Here is a 22,739-nt window from a genome sequence, read left to right on the forward strand (position 1 = left end):
GTCATGCCAGCCATTTCAGGCATTCGTGACCCCTTCTGAAGCCTAGGAATGAACCCCCGAAGAGGTGATGTTGAGAATAAAGGAAAAGCACAGAGATCCTGCTGACAGACCATATGCCCATAATAACCTACAATCCTTTGGGACCCTGAAGCCACCCTTTGTTGCAGTCCATAGCAGAGACGAGAAGTTGGGAGTAAAATCATGTACAGCAATGGAACTTGATGTTATGTTCCCGATCTAGTGCTTCCAGGTTCCCATGGTCCCAAACATCTGGGTAAAAATAAACATGTTAAGGTTTCCACGGGACAATGCAAAGTAAATGTGTAGGTCCTCATGGCCATGGGCCGCCCAAGACATTCATAGATTTCACATTTGGGCTAAAATACTTAATGGATAAAGACATGACCCCACCCATGAAATGCTATATCCTAAGTAGAAATCTACAAAGTCTGTCTTAGTAGTTTGGGTTGCTGTGACAAAATGCCATAGACTAGGGGACTTAAACAACAGACATTTATATCTTATGGTTCTGGAGGCTAAGAAGTCAAGATCAAGGTACAGACCAATTCAATTCTAGGTGAAAACCTCTTCTTGCTTTGCTGGCTGTCTCCTTGTTATGTGCTCCCATGATAGAGAAAGAAGGATCTCTGGTCTCATCCTCCTCTTAGAAGAACACTAATCCCATAACGGGAGTTCCACTTACATGACCTCATCTAAACCTAACCATCTCCCAAAGAAAGCCCTACCCCCACCCCCCAGCTCCTAATACCATCACATCTGGGGTTAGGACTTCAACAGATGAATTGGGAAAGGGAGGGAGGGACACACAATCATCCGGTCCCTAGCAGAGGCTAGGTTTTCAAATTCATCCTTCTTTTCATGAGGGGCTTTGTCTAACTGTCACAATCTTGAGATGAATGACCGGACAGAACTCCCTGTGTAAAGAAACCCCACCTGGTACATACTCTCTGCTTCTCACGTCCCAGACAGAGTGCTGAGCATGTGGACTTCAGGGGAAGAGAAACGTGGGCTCTCTGGGTGCACAGAACAAGACGGTGAAGCAGTCAATTAAAGCAGCAATGACAATGGTGGAATGAAGGTCATGATTGAAGTGACAGAGGTAGTTAGGGGGCCCATGAAGGGATTTAATCTGGTTTAGAGGTCAGGGAAGCCCTTGCAGAGAGAGCTTGTGACCCATGGGCCCAGGGTTCAGGTTAAGTTTATGAACAAAGAGAGAATGACTTTGGGGGTCCTGTAGCTGTGAGATGCTGGAGAAGGTACTACACAGGGCCATACTGGGAAACAACTAAATCTCGGTGCTCAGAACATTTGTGAGTTCACTCCTTCTGCAAATACTGAGCCCCTGCTATCTGTCGCACGCTGTCCTGAGTACTGAGGATTCGCCAGTAAACAAAACAGACACAATCCTCTGCCAGCAGCTCACATTTAACTTTCACTCAAGGACTGAATGAGAGAGGAGTAAGAAGAAAAGAAGGCAGTTCAGAAACTGATGAGGAGGAGGAAACGGGACGTGTGTTTATGGATCGACCAAACGACATGCAGCCATACGAGAGAATACCATACAGCCAGGAAAAAGGAATAGACTATGGACATGTATGACACAGGTGAATCCCAAAATTACATTATGCAAAAGAAGGAGAGAAAAATGCATGATGATTCCATTTTTATGAGAAGTTCAAGTAGAGGCAAAATTGACCTACGGTGACGAAAGTCAAAATTACAGTTACCTATGGGAACAGGTACTTATTGGGATAAGGCACAAATGAACTTTCAGGAGTGCTGAAATGTACTACATATTGATCTGGGTAGTAAAATAATAAAAATCAGAACAGTGGTACCCCTGGTGGGGTGACTGCCTAGAAGGGGACTTAAGAAAACTTTCTGGGCTGATAAAAATTGTCTGTATCTTGACTAGGTTTGTGTAAGACTCATGAAGCTGTACTCTTCAAATAAAGTTATTTTGCTGTATGTAGGTGCTATGTTTAAGGAAAATAAAGAAACAAGCAAACAAAATATGACTTGTCTGTGACCCAGCAGGTGGGAAGAATGCCACTAAATTTCACCTGGAGCTGAACCCCAGACTATCTGGAAGGAATGAGCCTTTAATCCCTTATCATTTGTCCCCAAATAATTCTACCAGCATCACCAGATGCTTGAATTCCTACTATTTTTCCTAAGAAGAGGTTGTTCCTTCACCCACCAGTTCACATCCATGAGCCTTTCCACATATGAAACCACCACGTCCTTCTACTTGACCCTGTGCCATCACTGTGCAAAGCCAGGAATGAGTGCCTCACATTTGATGGTACTCTCCATCGACAAAGTCTGGAACCAAATCCAGAGGGTGAAAGTCTAGCCTTTGGGGAGCTGAGCGGAGAGACGGCACTGGCCCCTCCCAACCGGGCATCAAACCACTTCAAGGACAAACCCCCGTGAGCCTTCCATATACGAGTCCTGGGCAGCAGCTGCCCCGGACCTGCTTAGGCTCTCCTCCAACATGTAGGTGGTGAGGTGACCCCTTAATGTAATTCCACCTTGTCCTCAGGCAGCAATCTCCAGACCAATTCTGACTTTCTTTTTCCTGCTGTGAGCACTTGTAACAGTTTGACTCCCCAGAAATTCCGACAGAGAGCGAAAATGCTTCAAATAGCTAGAGAGCATGCTTGGTGTGTATGTATTGTCTGCTCTAGACAGAAATCAAACCTTTGGAGAAAAACTGAATGTTGCTAAGACATGAAGTGAGCCTCGACATGTTTTAGGTGGATGGAACCTAGCCTCTGACACTTTCCACCGCCCTCCACCCGCCTATCTGATCAACTTTCTAATTGCATTGCTATTTACCGACCCACGAGAGTGTGTGGGAATGCTGCCACCCCCTCCCTACCAACAGACACACAGACCCTTATGCTATTTAATCATTCCTTCTACCATAGGTTAGCTCATGTCATGGTTCTCCATCAGGATAGTTTTCTTTTCACTTTTAACCAAACCAGCCCCATTTTTCTTTTCGATTCTGCTTCATGGATGCTCAAAGCATCATACTCATTAGATACGCTAGTGACTAGCACGCAAGACTCTTTCATAGAATAGTGACTTGCGGATCAAAAAGGAAAAGGGAAAACTAGCTTGGAGAGAGGGTCCAAATCTTTCTTTGCTCTGCCTTTAGCACAAACCAGCTCTGTGACCCTGGACAAACCACTCAGCCTCTGAGGCTCTCCAGGTTTTCATCTTCAGACTGAAAGACTGTTTCACAATTCTAATTAGAAAACTATCTAAAGCCTGCACCAAGGACTATAGAGATGCTGTGGGCATATGTTCACAGACTCCACCTTGACTGTGAGTCACCAACAGGAGATCCCACCTTCTCCCTCCTGGTGTGGACCCTTGAGGTCTTCAGAGCAGAAGACCCAAGCAGACACAGCACTAGCTTACCAGTACGGGCCGACCAGAATCAGTCTTTGTGCCCCAGCCCAACACAGAGACCACGTGCAGTAAATATTGGATGTTTTATTCAAAAGAAAATTTTTGGTAAGTTTTCCCAAAACAAGATGCTGGGGTTGCCCTAAAGAGAAGAAAGAGAGCAAGGTGGAGAATGTTACAGAGAACAGGGACAGGACATTCATGCCACGAGCTGCAAGTGCTGGGGGAGGAGACGTCACATACGTGGAACAAGCAGTAATCAAAGACACAGCCAGAGAAAATTTCTTTGAAATAAATGAAGATCTGAGTTTGCCGAGGATGAAGAGCACGGTGGGCTTCAGGCAAAATCAATGATGAGACTCAAAATTAAGCACAAACCGGTAAATATTTTGAAATACAAGACGAGGAAAGTTCCCACAAGCATCTAGAGTTTTAAAAACCAGCCTCTGTCGAAACAAAAAAGACTAAGCGATCAGTTCCCAGACTTCAGCATTTCGATTTGAAACATGGTGACGTAACGGGGAAGTTGATGAAAATAGTAATAATAATCCCAAATGACAGCAGTGCCAGCTAATATGTACTGCAAAATTGTATGCACCTGTCACCGTTCTTATTGACTTACTTGTTTAATTGTCACAGCAACGTCAGGGGTAGATACTATTATGATTCACGTTTTGTTTTGTTTTTTTAAAAGAAGTAGGGGGCGCCTGGGTGACTCAGTCAGTTAAGCATCTGCCTTTGGCTGGGGACATGATCTCGGGGTCCTGGGATGGAACCCTGCATCGGGCTCCCTGCTCAATAGGGAGTCTCCCTCTCTCCCCCTCTCTCGGCCCCTTCCCCTCCTTGTGTGCATGCATTCTCTCTCTCTCTCTCTCTAATAAATAAAATCTTAAAAAAAAAATAAAAGAAGAAGAAAGAGATGCAGATTAAGTAACTTGCCCAATGTTGAATAACTAGTAATTCAAGAAGCCAGGATCAAGGGCCCAGGCAGCCTTGTGCTGGTGGTGGACGGTAATAATGTAACACATACACAAGGTTTTAAGAAGATGTTTCATCGCCCAGGGACTTCCCAGCCACAGCTAAACTGTGGTGCACTTGCACAGCCAACAGAAAGACACTTTCAGACTCTGAAACCTGCAGGAAATACAATGTCTACTTGCCCTTCCTTGGAGAAAAAAAAAAATCACTCGAAGACAGACATCCACCTTGGGATGAATCAAAATCGTGACTCGGGGACGGAGGAACTGAGCTCCTGAAAGGATCTGACAGACACACTGAACTTCTCTGGAAGAGTCTCTCACTCCTCCCTTTCGCCAGGAGCCTCGCTTTTTCTTGTCCTTCAAGGGTCAGCTCTTCTCTGGGACGCCCTTCCGGCTCTGACACCAAGGCTGGGTCTTAGCCCAGAGTCCTGACAAACGAGCTTGAGACAAGCATTCTGTGCAAGGAGGAATGGTAGGGGAAAGGTCAGGAAGCCAAACGTGGGTGTGGTTCAAGTGGCAGACTCCAGCAGCCTGACCCCAGCCAGGGGAGCTCTGGAGCACACAATGCACCAACTCCCTTGTCCCCCATGGAGAGGAGGTCAGCCATTTGCACACTTGTGTCATTAACTGGCTCTAGGCTACTCTAGGGTGCGGGCCCAGCCCCTCAGCCAAGCAGTCTCCATGTGGCTGAGGACACTTACCCCAGGAAGACTGTAGTAGATTCCTAGGGCTTCTATAACCATGTACTACAAACTGGGTGGCTTAAAGCACCAGAATTCTATTACCCCACCATTCTAGAAGTGAGAAGTCTGAACTCAAGGTGCCAACAGGGACATGCTTCCTGCGAAGCCTCCAGGAAAGAGTCCTTCCTTCTTCTTCTACCTTCTGGTGCTTGCCAGCAGACGTTCATCTTCCCTGGATTACAGATGTGTCACGCCTCTGTCTTCACGTGGCTTCTCCCCTGTGTGTCTGTGTCTCTTTGTGCACATTTCCCTCTTGTGATAAGGACACCAATCACACTGGATGAGCTCCTACCCTTCCCCAGCATGACCTCACTTTAACTGAATAAATTACATCTGCAAAGACCCTCATTTCCAAACATGGTCACGTTCTGAGGCTCTAGGAAGAACCTGAATTCGCAGGGGAACAATCGATATTCAAGCTAGTAGAGGGGGCAGGTGGGAGCCGTCGGCAGCCACACTCCTGGCAGCCAGGGGCTGGGTGCACCAGGCAGGGGAGGGAGACATGCATTGGGCACACCAACAGCATCCTCTGGAGTGGACAGGCCCTTCAGGGCTCCCTGAGCACAAGTTCATCCCAGAACTTGTACAGCACATGGAGACGACTTGCTGGTAGATCTTTCTCGAGAGCAAACACCAAGCTATGTGGGCTTGGATCCCCAGGCCCCATCACGGGGCCTGCTCTAGGGTGAGCTGGATCGTGGAGTCAGAGCATCCCGGCAGTTTTTCCCTCCCCAGGGTGGGATTTGAGGACATGGACCACCTATGAGCATTTATTCTTCCCTTTTCTGGCATAAACATTTCTACTTCTGAGGATTCTAAGCAACTTCTCCCTATGGCTGAGCTACCTTCTCTACCCCATCTGCAGCAGATTGTGGGGGCACCCAGGCCATGTTCTCCTGACTTAACTCGAGGTCACTTGTAGCTTCAGTGGATAATACTGCCATGCATCAGTGACTTCCTAACCCCAGCATCAACATGCCCCAGCCTAGAAGCTTCCTACAGCTTCCAGGGTTTGCTGGACCCACTGTGGGGCAGACTGGGCATGCCAGGGTATTACCACTCCCTGCAACCACTCTTTCCCAATAGGGAACAGGAGCTAGTGGACAGACAATAGCCCAGTTTCCCTGACCCTTGGTGGGACAACGGGCCCACTTTACTTAGTCTTTTAAAGGATCTCTAGCGGACCTGAGCATCAGAGGCTGCCCAGAACGACCACTCATGCACCCTCCAGGAGAAGCCAGCCTCTTCCTTTCCTGCCTCACTGCCCCGCCCCTTTACCACTGTTCTCTTCGATTTCCAGATAAACGACTTGCAAACCATTATCTCAGGGCCCGTTTGTGGAGAAACCCAAGGTAAGAGATCAGGAAAACCAGGGCAAGTTATTTAACTTCTCTGTGATTCAGTTTCCTCTTCTGTAAAATGGGGACGATAACCCCATTAGAGATAGAGACACAGATAACCGCAACACCCGCAGGAAGGTTTGCCAAGAGGATCCCATGAGGTACTAGAGTCGGGAATCCCAGAGCAGTCCCAGCACATCCTAAGTGCACTGCGCAGACTACCATCTCCAACCTCCCAACCAGCAGCTAGTGGGAAACCAGTGCCCTCGTTTTGCACTCCCCCCTACCCATAGAGAGACACAAAGATTCTATTAAATGCGCTCCCTTTCCCATGTCAGGATAAAGAGGGGCCCCAGTAATGTCAGAGTATACTCCTGCCAACATTTCCACAAGCAGATACATTTAAGAGCTCAGCCTCGGTCTACTTAACACAGTCGTGTTGCAACCAATGAAGTCATTTTAAAAAAATGCATCATTCAGTAACGACTCAGCACCAGGCGGGATTTCATGATCTGTAACACTCTGTCTGCTCCTGGCTCCTCTTTTTCCCCCAGCGCCTCGATATTTTTGAGATCACTCTTCTTTGGGCCACTTCCCAAAATTAAGAACAGAGTAATCATTCTAGAAGAGCCTTTCTTTCCTGGCCAGCTAACCAAGGGTCCTAAGAAAGTATGAATCAGGAGTCTATCTCCCCCTCCCCGCCCCGGGGGGGTGGCCTTGGAGAGCCAGGGTCCCAAGCCTTCGGAATCAGAGGCCACACTGTAGAAGTATCTCATCCTGGAACAGTCCAGGTCCGTGAACAGGCCCGGTCTGCCTCCCCTGCCCCACCCCTGCCCAGCAGGTAGGCTCTGGAGAATTGGGTGGAAGGAAATCAGGCCTTGGCCAGTTTGAAGTTCTGATTCCAGAGACGCCCTGTCTGTCACACCCGCAGGAGGCAGCAAGGGCAAGGGACAAAGGCGAATCATCTCCCAGCACCATGTGTGGGCTCTAGTCCGGGATTTATGCGTGGGGGCTCACTGATTCCTCCTGGCACACCCTGAGGTAAGCGCTATCACTGTATCCATTTTACAGGTGAGGGAGACCACATCCCAAAGGAATGTGCTAGTTATTCACCTCCGGTCCTTCGGCTCCAAGGCCACGGTGTGAGAAGCGGCTCTGTGATGCCAGGGCAGGGGTTCTACACACTGCACTAGGGATTCCCTTGACGGCCTTGGCTCAGTCCGAGCTACAGAGGCTCCCTGCAGAGACCAGCAATGCGGAAGAGGGAAGGAGATGCGCGGACATCTCCCATCGGCCCCTGTCGAAGCAGTACCTTCTACAGGGTACTGCTCCGTATCGCCCAGCAGGGCCCCTCCTCCACACGCCCATCCCTTTGTGTGACCACAGCGCCGCGTGTGAGAGATGCTTCCTGCAATTCCTGGCCGCCTCAGTGTCCCACATTTGCTCTGTCATCCTCCCAACACTTGTGGAACTCTCTGTCTGGGGCGCCTGGGTGGCTCAGTCGGTTAAGCGTCTGTCTTTGGCTCAGGTCATGATCCCGGGGTCCTGGGATCGAGCCCCACGTCGGGCTCTCGGCTCAGTAGTGAGCCTGCTTCTCCCTCTGCCTGCCACTCCCCCTAGTTGTGTTCTCTCTCACACACTTTCCGCGAAATAAATAAATAAAATCTTTTAAAAAATTAAACACCTCTTTGTCTGAAGTACCCACTACGGTCTGCGGTTTCCTTCCTAGATCCTGACTGACAGAAGATCTTAAAATTCTCTCCACCTTGCGGGTGACGAAATGGAGGCCCAGAGGCTGAGAATCCTGTCCCAGGTCATGCAGCTAGGACCCGGTGGCGCTGGGGTATGAGGACAGCTTGCTCTGGTCCTCAGGTCTGACCGATGTGTGGAACTGCCCCCAGGGTTCTCAACACCGGGGGCAGCTGGAGAGCAAGCCTGGCAGACGAGAGCCAGGGAGAGAGGTGTTCTGTTCAATGAACAAGTACCAGCGGCTAGATCTGTGTTCTGAAGACAGGAAGTTAAAGCAAAGCATCGTCTCCACCTCAGACGAACCTAGGAGACTGGGGAGTGAAACAGGGGCAGGGATGGCTAAGCTGCAGAATACGGTGAGGAAGGCCGGACAGTGGCAGGCCAGGGTCTGGGGGACACCCAGAAGAGTGTGGTACGCAGAACGAACGGTGGCCCTCGAGAGATGTCCGTGCCCTCATCCCCAGAACTTTCTATGGCAAACGTGACTCCGAAGATGGGATGAAGGCATGAGTGGGGAGAGTGTCCTGGCCTGGGGAGGAGGACCCAGTGGACTCAGAAGGCTCCATCTAAGTGACTGAGGAAAGCAGAAGAGTCAGAGACAGAGAGGGGCCAGCAGACGCTGCGCAGCTGGTTTCCAACACAGAGGAAGGGGCCATCCCGAAGAATCCAAGCAGCCTCCACAGACTGCAGGAGGTAAGGGAAGAGACCCTCCCCCAGAACTGAAGAAATGCAGCCGCGCTGCCCCACCATAGACTTCTGACCTCCTCCATGTTCGGGACGTAATGAGTTTTTATGTTTTAAGCCACTGAGTCCGTGGTAATTAGTCAAAACAGCCCTAGGGAGGGACTCGGAGGCGGCAATCAGATGGAGGGCATGAGGGAAGGCATCGTGGAGAAATCAAATCATGAAGTCGTGAGAGAAGGAGACAGCCTGACTGGCAGCTGGGAAGGAGGCACCTGTGTGGAGACGAGAATGGCCCGGCTGCTGGAACACGGTCAGGGGAGGGGGAAAGGGCCCAAAGGCAACTGGAGAGGTCGACAGGGACCAGAGAGGGAAGAGTCTTCCTGAGGAGCCAGGGGTTCAGCCTGAGGCATTGTAAGGAGTCACGTGATGTATGTGCCTGTTCTTTCTGGACGATTCCTGAGTGCCGGGAGAAGAACAGGTCCGAAGGAGAGACATCAGAGTCAGGGGGCACCATGTCCACCATTGAGAAGGAGATGATGATGTCTGGACCAGGATAATGGCCATGGGGCTGGAGAGACAGAGGACTAGACACAGGTTTAGGACACTGGCCATGACTTAGTCTCTGATTGGACCGAAGGGGCAGCAAAGGGACCAGAACTGGGACCAGGACCAGGACCAACATAAGACTAAGATTCAATAAGCCAGGTGAGTCCTGGGCACATGCACACCTGTGGAGCCCCAGTCTTTGCCTGACCTCCACAACGCCTGCCTGGTCCACGTACATGGTTTCCGTTCCAGGCGTCCTGCCCAGCATCCCTGGGCACTGCACTGGCTTCTGCACACAAGGCCCCATACTCTGGACTCTACCCTTTTGCACGTTCATATTCATTTTCCCATACCCCGGGCAGGCAGACAGACAGTGTGGCTTAGAACCCCCATCACTTATTTTTATGACTTTGGGCCATTCAATTAATTCCCTTGAACCTCAGTTTCTTCATGTGTAAAGCCAGGGTAACGGATCCCGCCCCACTGGGTCCTGTTGAAGACCCAATGCAAATATCTGTTAACACGACGGGCCCCCAGTGAAACGTGAGCTATTCCCTTCTCCCCTGCCTTGGGGCCTCCCACAACTTGTCCCTCTCCCCAGCCCACAGCCCCCTCCGTTAAGGATCATCCCGCCATTTTCAAACCCCCCACGAACTCCGCTCTGGGCATCGGAGCAGCACCAGGCTACCTGCGGTTCATGAAGCTGCACGGGAACCGCCAATCTCCCACGGGGATGGGCAACGCACCCTCCACGAGCACCAGGGGGAAACACAGGGGCCGGGGGCCGTCTTCACAGAACAGGTCTGAGAAGAGCTGGAGGAGAGGGGGAGCTGGGTGGTGGGGAGGGAGGGAGGGAGGAGAGAAAGAGGCAATTCAGGGCCACCTGAGTCCAGGCAGGTCCCTCAGTTGCTATGTTACCAGCCACAGGAGAGAGAGAGAGCAAAGGAAAGGGGCGGGGCTTTAGAGATATTGTTATTTTGCCAATTTCTCTCCTCAGCATACCCCTGGGTGTCAGGTGCAGGGTGGGAACAGGGAGAGGAGGTACTGGGCTCTAAGCGGCTCAAACAGCCAAAATGACTACCAGGTTTGACTGCTCTCAAGTGTCAGGAAAAGGCGTCCAGACGGATTAAGGGGCTCGGGACAGGCTGCTCAGTTTGTAGGGGAGAGTTTAAGACGTGAATGCCCCCTTTATAAAAGGGATCTGAAAAACATGGCTTCTTCCAACCTCCCCACCCCCACCGCCAGCCCCACCTGGGCTGCCCCTGCCTTCTGCCCCATTCAGCAGGAAGACAGAGCTGCTGTTAGCAGGCCTAGAGAGCCGCGCTCTGGGAAAGGCCTCTGAACACAAGAACACGGAAAGGTCTCATAGACCATGAGCCACTGAGGCCTCACAGACCAGAGGCCATAACTCTGACTCAAGCAGGTGGACACTGGGCTCTGAGAACTGGAGCAGTGGCTTCAAGCTGGCACCCATCACAGGCCATGGGACCTCAGTACTTCTGGGGCAAGGAGAGAATATGGAAGGGGAGAAGAGGGCATATTTACTAGGTATCCCATCAGGCACTATTCTAGATGTTTCTAACACCTCTGTCATGTGCTTCTTAACCACAGACAGAGGTTAACCCAGAGAAATACAGAGCAACTTCTGAGGTGATCGACAAAGTGACACAGTTTCTAGACAGAACGCCTCCCAGGGACAAAATTCTAAAAGAAGCTTGCATTTTTATATGTAGAAAAGGTTTCAAGGGAATACCACCTTTACACAAATTCTTTCAAAGAATGCAGAAGAAATACTTCCCAGCTCATTTGACAAGCCTAGGATAACTGTCACGCCAAGACCTTACGAGGATATCATAAGAAAAGAAACTTCCAGGCCAATCTCTCTCATGAACAGAGAGATAAAAAGCCTACACATTATATTAGCAAACCAAATCCAGGGATACATAAAATGAGTAATAGATCGTGACCACAGTGGGTTCATTCCAGGAATACAAGATCAGTTTAATATTAGAAAATTAATCAGTATAACTCATCATATTAACAGACTGAAAGATAAAAATCATGCAACAATCCCAAGAGATGCCAAGGAAGCATCTGACGAAAGTCGGAATCTATCCACGATAAAACTTCTTTTTTTTTTTTTTTTAAGATATTATTTATTTATTTGACAGACAGGGAGAGAGCGAAAGTAGGCAGAGCAGCAGGCAGAAGGAGAGGGAGAAGCAGGCTCTCCACTGAGCAGGGAGCCTGACGCGGGGCTCGATCCCAGCACCCCAGGATCATGGCCTGGGTGGAAGACAGCTGCCTAACCTGCTCAGCCACCAAGGTGCCCCTATCCACAATAAAACTGTCAACAAGCTAAGAGGAGAATGGAAAGTTCCTTAATCTGATAACAAGCATCCAAAACATGGCCTCACATCACAATCCATGGTAAATAGTAAATACTTTCCCCTGAATCTCCCCAGTTTTACTGGATGCTCGAGCCATGGCCATGGGGTAAGAAAAAGACATGAAAGACTTTAAGATTGGAAAGGAAGTAATAATGCTCTCGTTATTCATAGACTATATGACTGCGTATGGAAAAAAAATCCCAGAGTCTCAAATTAGGATGAAAATCAAAAGCAAGTCTAACATCCTTTCATATATTAAAGCCAATGTACTTTGCCGTGCTGTTAGATTTCAATCAACAAAAAGGGAAGAGCTTCCTATCACCCATTTGCATGATATGTATAAGCTTTTCTAACCCTGCTTCTATTTCTTCCCTCTTCAGATCTATTCTCCACTCTGCGTCCTGTCTTAACCTGATCTTCCTAAAGTAACAACTATATTCTATTACGTGGCCTCAAGCACCATGAGGGACAGGGCCCCGCGGCCTCTTCAGCCTCATCTCCTACCACTGGCCCTCCTGCTGCTCAGGCTCCAGACACATAGGTCTGTTTTCAAATATTCCTAATGTGTTGTGAGCCTTTCTACCTCAGGACCTTTGCCTACACTCTTTCCTCTTCTCCCTGCTCCACCTAGCTTACTCTCCACAGCTCAGTTCAAACCATATTTCCAGACCTCCCCAGGAGCTCTCAGACATGCTTCTTCAGGGCAGTTACATTTTGTGTGACCATTCACGCCGGCCTCCTCCACTACAATGTAAGCGTCACCAGGGCAGAGGCCACGTTGATATTTTTCAGTATCTTATTCACAGCACCTGCCTTGATCCTGGGCATATGGTAAACACTTCATAAGTATTTATTGAATGAATGAGTCGGTGCAAAAGCCAGAGACTCTTCTTCTGTCAGGGAATCTGATTTTTTTTTTTTTCCCATTAAAGTTTGGAGTGAAGAATATTTTGGGAGTAGAGAGGAGTCAGAAGAATTGGTGGCTTGATATTATCAGAAAACTCAGCAGTACAAGAAGCCTTGAGCAGAGCACACACTACCTCAGAAAGGGGCTGCTCATCCCTGCCCAGAAGGACCCCAGGAACCCAGCTTGCCACTTTAAGCATCGGTGTTAATTTTTTTAATTAAACTATTTTGAGATAATTATGGATTTATACCAATTCTAACAAATAACAGCTGCTATATATCTTTATTTTTATTAACATACAATGTGTTATTTGCCCCAGGGGTACAGGTCTGTGAATCATCAGGCTTACACGTTTCACAGCACTCACCGTAGTACATACCCTCCCCAATGTCCATAATCCAGCCACCCTCTCCCTACACCCCCACCCCCATGCCCCAGCAACCCTCCATTTGTTTCATTAGATTAAGAGTCTCTTATGGCTTGTCTCCCTCCCGATCCCATCTTGTTTCATTTTTCCCTTCCCTACCCCCTACAACCCCTGCCTTGTCTCTCAAATTCCTCATATCGGAGAGATCATATGATAATTATCTTTTGCTGATTGACTTATTTCACTCAGATGCTATGTATCTTTTACTCAGCTTCCCCAATGATAACTTTGTGCACGAGGGGCATACTGGGTGGGGCTCAGTCTGTTAAGCATCCGGCTCTTGGTTTAGGCTCAGGTCGTGAGTTCAAGCCAGAAGTCAGGCTCCAGGCTGAGTGCAGAATATGCTTAAGATGTTCTCCCGTTCCCTCTCAACCCCTCCCCACTGCTCACTTGCTTGCTTGATCTCACTGTCACTCCCTCCCCCTGTCCTCCCTAAAATAAACAAATCTTAAAAAAAAAAAAAACCCTATCATGCAAGGGTGAGGATCATATTGCTTCCAAATATCCTGCTTCCAAGAACACCAGGGGTTGGAAAAAACCAGTCTAGGCAAAGGACCTGCATCAAGAGCAGGACTGAAATACATTAATGTGGGTGGTTGAGCCTGCAAAGTCTGACCGTGGAGTCTGGCAAGATAGCTTCTCCCAAGTGCATGCCAAAAGAGGCACAGACTACGGTACAAATCCTGAAAGATACAGGGATTACAGAACAGGAGCCGAGAGTTATAAATCAGATGTTGGAGTCTGCTTTCTGATATGTGACCACAATTCTAGATGATGCAAAAATTTATTCAAGTCATGCTAAGAAAGCCACTGTGGATGCCGATGATATGTGATTGGCAATCCAGGGTCGTGCTCATCAGTCTTTTAAATCTCCTCCCCCAAGAGATTTTTTATTAGATATTGCCAGGAAAAGAAATCAAACTCCTTTGCCATTAATCGAACCATATTCAGGCCCTAGGTTAATACCTGATATATATTGCTTGACTGCTCCAAATTATAGACTTAAATCTTTACCCAAAAAAAGGCATCTGCTTCTATGGGAAGAATAACAGCTCTGCAGTTAAGTGTTGGCTGAGTTACTAGCAAACCAAGTACTCCCACACTTAGCACACCAACCCCAAAACCATAACTGCGTCAACTGAAGGAGGGCCTCCAATGTCCCTCACAGGGCAAAGGTTTACAGTACAGATGCCCACGTCACAGTCCCCAACTGTAAAAGCATCATGTGCTACGAGATCACAGTTCAGAATGTTACGATTAATCCATCATTAATTGGAACCCAAAACATGAGCACGACTAAGATGGTGCCCATCACCAAATATTGCCAATGAATCATCACATGCATTGAAAAGAAAAGGAAGAAGGAGGAGGAGGAGCGGCAGCAGAGGTGGGAGAGGGAGACAGAGACAAAGAAGATAAAGATGACAAGGACAAAGAGGACAAAGAGGAAGAAAAAAAGGAGAGAAAGGAGGAGGAGGAAACAATGAGCAATCTAGTAATCTAGCCCTGATGCCCGTAACATGTACACTTGGTCCTGAATCCATTGTACTGAAATTACATATGCATGCTGGATGCTTCCAAGTTGTGTTGTAGAAAACTTAAATGATACTTAATGAGTCAATATAGTTATCCTTCCCAATTGAGATGTTGGAGTTTAATAGGATTAGCAATGGTTTCTCATCAGCCTTTAAGTGTAAAAAATAAAGCTGTCATTCATAAAAAAAAAAAAAAAATCTATCATACAATATTACAACCAGAACATTGACACTGAAAAAGTCAAGATATAGCACATTTCCACCACCAAAAGGAATCCTCATGTTGTTCTTTTATAACCGTGCTCACCTCCCTCCTCACCACCCCCAACCTTATTCTCAAGCCCTGGGAACCACGAGCCCATTCTCTATTTCTAAAATTCTGACATTTAAAAAATGCCCATAGTCTTTGGGGATTGGCTTCCTTCACTCATTATAATTTCCTGAAGATAGAACCAGGTCATTGCACACAGCCACAATTCATTCTTTTTTTTTTTTTTTTTTTTAATTGCTGAGTAGGATTCCATAGTACAATGTACCACAGTTAACCATTCACCTGGTTTAAAAAAAAAAAAAAACCTGGGTTGTTTTGGTTTTTAGCTACTACAAAATAAGGCTTCTGTGAATGATCATGATTATATACTTTGTATGACTGTTGGTTTTCCTTCTTCTTCCTTCCTTCTTCTGGTTTTCTTTCATTTCTGGAATAAATGGCCAGGAATGCAACCGCTAGGTCCTGTGAAACCTGGAGCTGCCAGACTGCTCTCCAGAGGGCGAAGCCACCTTATACTTTCGCCGTCAATGAATGAGGGATCGGAGTTCTCTGAATCCTCGGGAATATGTGGTGCTCCCATTTTGTCTCAGCCATCCTGGTATGGCCGTGATACGGCACTGTGGTTTTAAAGTTGGACTCCCCTAATGACTACTGATATGAAACATCTTTTCATGGGTTTACGTGCCATCTGCCTATCCTCTTGAGTGCAACGTCTGCTCCGAACTTTTCCGTTTTCTAATTGAATTGTTGGTTTTGGTTTGGCTGGTTGGTGCTGTTGTTTTTGTTCTGCTATACAGTGCGTTGTGTTTTCGGAACTCTTTATGTAGTGTAGATACTAGTCCTTTGTGTTTTGGGGTTTTTTGTTTTTTAAGATTTTTTAATTTATTGATTTGACAGACACAGATCACAAGTAGGCAGAGAGGCAGGCAAGGGTTGGGGGGGCGGTGGGGGGAAGCAGGCTCCCCGCTGAGCAGAGAGCCCGATGCGGGGCTCGATCCCAGGACCCTGGGATCATGACCTGAGCTGAAGGCAGAGGCTTTATCCCACTGAGCCAACCAGGCATCCTGATACTAGTCCTTTGTACATACATGATTTGCAAATATTTCCTCCCACTTTGTAGCCTGTCTTTTCACTGTCTTCATGGGAGCTTTCACAGCGCCGAAGTTTTAATTTTGACAAGGTTCAAGTCATCCATTCTCCCAGTTATAAGTCAAACCCACATGCATTTTTTACTTTTTTTTTTTACTGTACTCAAATTCATCAGCACTCACAAATCAGTTCAGGTTCCTGACAAAATTGTGTTCAATCAAACATTCAGTTGGCAAACATTTAACTATATTTGGTTCTATTTCCTGCCATAGAGCATTTTTCAGTAACACAGAAATGCTGAAAAAATATGTCTGTTTTGTTTTGCAAGTTTTAGTGGCACTTTTCATTTATTTTTCAGAGGCATAATACTTTTAAAATTGTGTTTTCAATCCGGATGATGGATAGTTGCTTAAAAATGGGAACTAGGAAGCATATGCTCAAAACTATTAAAAAGATGTAAGATAGTAAAATCCAGAACCTATAACCCGAGAGGCATGTGTCCAAGGTGGCCCTGTCCTTCAGAATCCCTTCATTGGACTTGACAGGGAAGAAGATGGCAGTATTACCCCAAATTCAATCAGTGCTTCATTATTAAGCAGCTGTCCATCTGGGATGTGTAAAATATACTTAGATACTTAATATACGGCCTTTGTTACTATAGAGCTGTAAAGAGCTGAAACTCAGTATCTCTTGTGCCAGAAAATCCCGAACCGTATCTGCAAATGACCGTCACTTTTTTGGTGGTGCTTGGAGACCCCAGTTGCTGTGGAAAGTCTCTGCTTTCCTTTTCTGATATCTATGCTCCTGTGTAACACTGACTGACCCCTTGAAAGTGGGCTAGGCCTCTTGTTCACTTCTAACAAAAGGAAGACTGCAAAAGTGACATGACCTTGGTACTACTGAGATTCCATCACAGAAAGCCTGTCCTTTGCCCTGTCCTTTTCTCTCCTTGTGTATCTCTCTATTCCCCTCCCTCTCTTTCTTTCCCTTCTCCTTACTCTCTCCTCCTCTTTCCTTCCCTTCTCCCTCCTGCTGCTTCTCTCTCCTCTTCCTTTCTCCCTTCCTCCCCCCTCCTCTCTCTACCCTGTTGCGAGTTGTCTTACAGACAGCCACACATTCCCAAAGAAATGATAACTTCAGCCAATAGCTAATGAGGCTCTGAGACCAACAGCCACGGGAGTCCTCTTTTCAGAGGATCTTCTGAAGGCGTCCAGCAGCCATGTGAGTGTGTGAACTTGGGAGCAGATCTCCCCGCGGACTAGACTCGAGATGACTGCGGCCTGTGAGAGCCCCAAGCTAGACTCACCCCATGATGCTGCGCCACCATCCCGACCCCATGCCTCCGAGAAAAATAAATCCTTGCTGGTTTAAGCAACCACGTTTGGGGGTGATATGTGACTAATACTGCATACATACTCCATAAGTAATTATAAATGGGAAGGAATTTTACCAGACGTTTTGGGGACTAAAAAAGGGAGAAGTCTTGGCTACAAGTGAGCATCAAGAGGCACCGACGAATGCACACACACAATGCTTACAGCTTCCTTCAAGATCGGTTTCAGAATCACCTTTGAAATTACAGCACACCAACCAGGCAGAAGCCTGGGGAGGACTTGGCTGAGTCTATTTGAGATAAAAGCAAAAAGAGGCACCCTACTTTTCCTGAAGAATGCCCTCAAAGGAGACATTTTAATGCACTTAAAGACATGTTGGAGCACTTGGTAAGCCCAGTGCTTTCTTTTTTGCAGCGGTAAGCAAACAAGGGAATTAACATCTGGCCATTTGGTATATTTATTCCAGATATGATAGGACAGTGATACCCATGAAGGCATTAGTTTGCCATTACTTCAAAAAGGATATACCTGGTGAAGAAACAGTCACCAAACTATGGACGGATGTTTGCCCAGATAGGACTCAGTGGAACACAGATACCAGGGCAGGGTAGGACAGAGGTGTCTCCACCAAGGAAACATGAATTCAAATGTTCTAGCACATACAGCATCATTTACGAAGAAAAGCTAGCCTTCAAATCTGTCTCTTTATTTCTTAATGCGGTGGGATAAAATGAAGGAAAAGGCCTAAAACTCACCTTTGTAGTCATATGCGCAATGAAATGAGAAGTGCATTTGAAAGCTTGCCCTACTACAAAGATATACCTCGGCCTATTCGGTAGGGCACATTGATGGTCTCAGCGAAATTGCTCTCATTTTTCATTGAAGAAAAACACATATAAGTAATAACAAAGCTTAAAAAAAAAAAATAAAAGCCTTGCCTAAAACCTCTTCTAGATCTTAATCAGGAAAGCAATCTGATTAAAGTCACATACACCAAAGGACAAACAGGTTTAATGTTGTGATCCTCCAAGGTATTAACATTTTTTTTTTTTAAAGAACTGATCTCGAAGGCATCCTTCCTAGGGAGCTCTTCACAGCTTGAAGGCCTTTAATGTTCTCTTAAAATGGGCCCCTGCATTTCCTCTCCTACCTTTGATTCCCCTGGGGGAAAGGAAATGTAACTCTGCACGTTCCTGACTGGAAAGCTCAGTGAGGTTTCCCAACAGCTAAGATGTACTCAAGACTGACCCCAAACCATAGGTGTTCTGCCCAGAAGGTTGATGTGGGAGCATTTTGGTCAATTCAAAAGCTAAAGTAACCAGTTCCTTTGCAGACAAGCAGCATGAAATGAGTCCCCCTCCTAAGAAATAGGAAGTCCCTGCAGGGCTGGAAGCTCCCCAGGAGTCCTCTAGGAGGGCTGGGCTGTACCCACACCTGAATGTCAAACAGCTTGGACCCTGCCCTGCCTGGCCATTTCTTACACGGTACCAAGTACCATTTGACCAAAGGCCCTTTGGATTAGGCTGTGCTACTCTTTTATTTTATTTTAAAGATTTTATTTATTTATTTGACAGAGAGAGAGATCACAAGCAGGCAGAGAGGCAGGCAGAGAGAGAGGAGGAAGCAGGCTCCCCACTGAGCAGAGAGGCCAATGCAGGGCTCTATCCCAGGACCCTGGGATCATGACCTGAGCCGAAGGCAGAGGCTTTAACCCACTGAGCCACCCAGGCGCCCCTATGCTACTCTTTTAAAAAAAGACCTTTAGTGGTTGTACCCGTGGTTCGCACACAGCTGTGTACGAGAAGCGCGTGGAGGAGTTCTAAAGCATCTGATGTCCAGCTTCCAACCTTTACCTATCAGATCAGAATTTCTGGGGTGAGACCTAGGCACCAGCATTTTTTTTTTTTTTTAACACTTCAGGTTTTTTTCAATGTGCAACCAAGTTTGAGAACAGTGCGTTACCTCCTTCATTTCCTGTACAATGACAACATGTAGGGCATCTCCGTGATTCCTCAAACACTCTGCCCTTTATGTGGTAATTCTGCATGCGTTTCCAGTCTCCAGTCTTGCGGACCAGGCATTGGAGGTAGCAGGGAATGAACACATGAAGGAAGGAAGGAAGGAGCGAAAGGCCTTGCTCACCCGTGTCCTCCAGGCTTGGAGGACTTCTAATGCTCATAGAGACCCCTGCAGAGAGGAAGCCAACAACTTCCTCGAAATCATGGAGTTCAATGCACAAAATCAAAGCAGTAACAAAGGAGAAATCTAATCTCATGAGGTTTATTTTGCCAACTACCTAAACATCAATAGAAAGCATAGTCCCCAGGGGCCACGACATCACCTCTTACTTGTGTATTCAGACACTCCATGTGTTTGCACAGAATCACTAGGATTATCCACAGGCGGCATGCACTGGCTCGGAGAGTTCATCCTTCAAGGCCTTGCTAATATTTCGTCTGTTTGGGAAAGCCTCCCTGACACGTTCCGAAGTGTGGTACACACCAGTGGTACACACGCGACTCCGTCAGGGGCACCCCAATGGGCGCTGACCCATACATTAGTGTAACAGTTGAAGACGGACTTGAGTTTGCATTAGAAACCTACCAGACTTCCTTTCACTATTGTAATGTAATGATTATAATGATATGAATATGAATTCTCATTTGAGAGATCAAGGAATGTGCTTTCTTTTTTTTTTTTTTTTTTTTTTTTTTTTAGCATTAGTGTTAAATAAGAGAATAGATAAGGGAAAGAAATTATGAAAGTGGGCACAGAACAGACCGATGTGGGGAAAACGCTGTCGGGGGCCTAATCAGCTCACCGTGGCCCGCACTCCTGGCTGTTTACATCCGGGCCTTTCTCCCCTTCCACAGAGTCGCCACAACACGAGGATGCAGCCGGTCAGGCTTCTGCGGCCTTCGCTGTGTCAGACACGGTACCTCAAGAGGAACTGTCCATAGAAACCATTTTTTTTTTATTGTCTTACCAGCCCCATTTAGGGTAAAACCATTGACTAAGGAGTGAGCGCATGAAACAATTCAGGTCATTGCTAAAAATGTAAAATTGATATTACCCTCAGGAGCAGCCCTAAATAGATGAGGCCTCGTGTCACCCTTGTCCCCCTCCCCAGCTCCCCACCGGAGCGCGCCCTGATCCTTCTCCCTGAAAGCAGCAGCAAGAGCTAGACCCTGACACCCTTCCCCCAGCTTGGCCACTGGGTGGCCGGATCTGGGAAGGCACGTGCGTCACAAGAGATTCAAGAGAGTTCTTGACGTTGCGTTCAACCCTCTGAGCCAGTGTTTGGGGTTTTTCAGAGAACTAACTCCAACAACGCACACCACAGACCTCAATTCAGTGTGACCACTAGCTGGAGAAGCCTTCGGAAATCACCTTGCCCTTCCGGCTCAGAGCTCACGTGGTTCCCCTCCCTGTCCCTCCCATCTGGCCTCAGCCTCCACTGAGAAGCCTGCCGGGGTCCCTCACAGAGGCTTTGCCATCTAAAAGGATCTGACACAGCTTAGGAAACAGGCAGACGTGGAGCATCTCATCCACAGAGAGGATATTTTCTCAGTTAAAAAAAAAAAAGTGTTCTCACTTAAGAATGCTAATGGCCCATGCACAGAAATAAAATCGCTGACCTACTTTGAAGCTGAACTTAATAAACAAGCCGACCTTATTACTCAGAAGAGACTGTAAAACACTAAAATAAAGGCCGAATGGAATTCCTAGCATCCTTCTTTGACAGGAGCTGCCAAGAAAAACACAAAAGAGAACCAGAGGCCTGGGTTGGGCGTCAGGAGCCAGGCTTCACGTCCAGCTCTGCCATGGGGTCTTGTTGTGTGACCTAGGAGAGATCACTGTCCCTCTCTGGGCCTCAGGACTCTCACTCAGGGACTATAAGAGAGGCTCTCTGAGGTCATTTCCCCCTGTGATCACTGACAATTCTATTTTTTTTTTTTAAGAATATAACGTTAAAATGAAAATGCAGAGTCTGTTATCAAGGGTATATTTCCGTTATCAAGTGTATGTTATGCCAGGCACTAAGAGGCAAGCGAGGGAACCAAGACATACCCTGTGCCTTCGTGGAGCCCACAGCCTAGCGGCGTGAGTCCGGGCGGTCCATACTGATTAATGGATTTATTTCCTAGCCGCAGTCTGAAAGCCGCCACAAGGCTACAGCCGACGGAACACAACTTGTGTCTGCAACGAGAAGTCCCTGCGGCGATCCACCTGACAACTTTGATTTAGCTGAATGAATCTTTCAGTGCATTTTAAACCGCGGCACCGCCACGAGTGGCCATCTACAAGTTATAATCAGATTTATCGCACTGGGAAGGAGGCGAGCGGTGATACATTTCCGTGGGGTTTTAGGGCAATAATGTGAGTCATCCCTGCTTATGCTGGAGAAAATCCTGGAGCCGCAAGGTAAATTATCCAAACCGGAATCGGAACGAGGCAGGGCAGGCTGCTGCTGTAACAGGGGGTGTTCGTCACCCACACGATGTTGGGCTTGTCCGTCCTGATGGGGGCTGCCAGGGGATGTTCGATGATGCTCCTCAGAAACCATCGGGGTGTGTGTAAGAGCAGGACCCCTTTCAGTCCAGAGTTGAGGCTTAGAAACTAGGCTTCTTTGAGTCTCTAGAACTTGCTCACCCTCACAGAGCTTGGTGAACAAAGACAAGGGGGAGTCCCCAGAAGGAACCAGAGGATGTGGGGTTTGGGTGGAAAAAGGCAAGAGCCACAGTCACCTCCCCGCACCAGCCAGGGTGAAATTCAGGCCTCTGGAGCTGTATCCACAAAGATCAAAGTAGGATAGGGGTGAAGATTCCTGCAAAGACCAGAGAATGTGGGGTCCACAGAGAAGGATGTGAGGGACCCAAGCCAGACACCCCGGAGGATCTTCTCCGCCACTTTACAGATGCGGACATGGAGATTCAGAGAGAGATGCCCAAGGCCACTGGGTTACAAAGTGGAACGGGAGTGTGTGTGCAGCTCCACATCACTGGGGTTCCCCGGAACCCAACCCTCTGCCTATCCCAGAATTTCCTATATGGCCACCTTACTTGGCCACTGGTGCTGAGACTCCAATCTCCCACATCAGCCGGCTGCTTTCTTTCTGCACCAGTCCTGGCCATGGCACCCCTATCCGGATGCTCCCATCCTCCTCTGGAGGGCTGCTGAGCTTTGAACATAGTTGCCTTGCCTTCTACTCCTTGTGACTCTAGAATCACGGCCTTGTTCTGGCAGCTATTCCTTGAGCTGCTTGAAAGCATCCGTGTTCTGGATGCACAGGTGCTGCCCAT

At 47.6% G+C, this 22,739-nt stretch overlaps 1 protein-coding gene and 1 pseudogene across 18 annotated transcripts in view; one reads left to right on the forward strand and one right to left on the reverse strand.

Annotated features, from left to right (window-relative positions):
- PTPRT (protein tyrosine phosphatase receptor type T) overlaps nucleotides 1-22,739 on the reverse strand; it is a 1,049,177-nt gene that overhangs the window by 594,587 nt on the left and 431,851 nt on the right. The gene's annotated exons all lie outside the window — the stretch shown is intronic.
- On the forward strand, nucleotides 8,589-14,538 carry LOC309871958 (transcription initiation factor TFIID subunit 9 pseudogene; annotated as a pseudogene). The gene is made up of 3 exons: nucleotides 8,589-8,609; nucleotides 10,085-10,284; nucleotides 13,818-14,538. The product of its transcript is annotated as a transcription initiation factor TFIID subunit 9 pseudogene (transcript).

This window comes from Mustela nivalis (assembly GCF_964662115.1).
Source record: "Mustela nivalis genome assembly, chromosome: 8".
Taxonomy (NCBI): domain Eukaryota; kingdom Metazoa; phylum Chordata; class Mammalia; order Carnivora; family Mustelidae; genus Mustela; species Mustela nivalis.